The sequence below is a fragment of the Ursus maritimus genome, unplaced genomic scaffold (assembly GCF_017311325.1).
Source record: "Ursus maritimus isolate PB19 unplaced genomic scaffold, ASM1731132v1 scaffold_2, whole genome shotgun sequence".
NCBI lineage: Eukaryota > Metazoa > Chordata > Mammalia > Carnivora > Ursidae > Ursus > Ursus maritimus.
In genome coordinates, this window is record NW_024424452.1 from 49793345 (window position 1) to 49794671 (window position 1327).

A 1327-nucleotide genomic window follows, 5' to 3' on the forward strand; every position below is an offset into this window, starting at 1 on the left:
AAACTATAATAAAATAATCATCTCATTAAATGAGTTAAATTTGTTTCTGAAGTGACATTCCCCTTCTGGGTCTGTGGGAAAAGCTGTTATAAACTCTTCTGCAATGGTATAAATCCTTACTTTGTTTGGGCTTAGATAGTGAGGCATTAGCAATGAATTCATAATCTAGAGATCACAAGTGCCTTTAAAAAGAGGCACCCAGTTTCTGGAAGCAAGGACAATGCTTTTTTACTGAATGCCTTTTATCAGCAGAGTCATCATGGTGTCCCCTCCCACCCCCCCACCCCCCAGCACTCCCACCAGGACCTTTCCCTTCTGCTTCTGGGCTGGGGTGTTAGCGTTTTACACATAAATAAATGAACACAGTGACTCAGGATGAACAGACACTACAGATGAGAGTCAGAATCAGGACTTATATCCAGAACTTTCTGACCCTGAATTAGCAAACATTTTTAAAATAATTGTCTATGGATAGGGAAAGGCAAGCTATTAAAGCTCCAAATAGATCCAGGGTAGACCCTCTGGGAACTTCTTTTCTGATTTCTATGAAATTAACCAGAACCAATTCCTTGGCCAGGACCTGCTGATCCCCAAGGTGTAAGGACCAAAGGGTGTGCCCTAAGTACTCATTAGTTATCATTAAGGGGGTGAAGGTGTATGTGTGTTGGTGTGTGAATGCAGAAGGGGCTACACAAAACCCTTTCCTTTTTAAGATGTTGGTGTGCATTTACCTCTGCACGTGGAAACATGGGTGTGAAAGCTGGACTGTGCGTATGTATGCACTTATGTAAAAACTATATATATAGCCCCCCCCACCCACCCCAGAGGAACCCAAGGGGATTTCTTTTAGAAGCTCTTTGAGCGTGTAGCTGGCCAACCTTTGGCATCTTCTGATTTCAAATCTGCACTTAGAGCAATTATATGAATATGTCGCTGCCACTTAGCTTACTTAATAGGCCTGGAGCCTTAAGTATGTCTCCAAACACCTTCAATCTAGTAAGAGAGAAAACTCATAGCCAAATATTCTATAGTGCTCCTAATGTAATGTACTCCATTGTCATTATTAAACTCCTTAGATTCTGTCTCTCTGAGACAGGAGAGGGAAAAGGAAAAAGCTCTATTTCTTTAGGGTTCTTTGATGCAGGCTCTCCGCAGTTCGTCTTGTCATCTCCACTCCTTTGCGTACCCCAAGACAACTTTCCAGCAGTTTCCCTGATATTTTCGTGCGCTGGCTTAAGCCGGCCTTCCTCGCCCCCACTTTTTTCCTCGCGACACGTGCCTGGGCCGGCGACCCCGCAGGCCGCAAAAAAAAAAAAAAAAAAAAAAA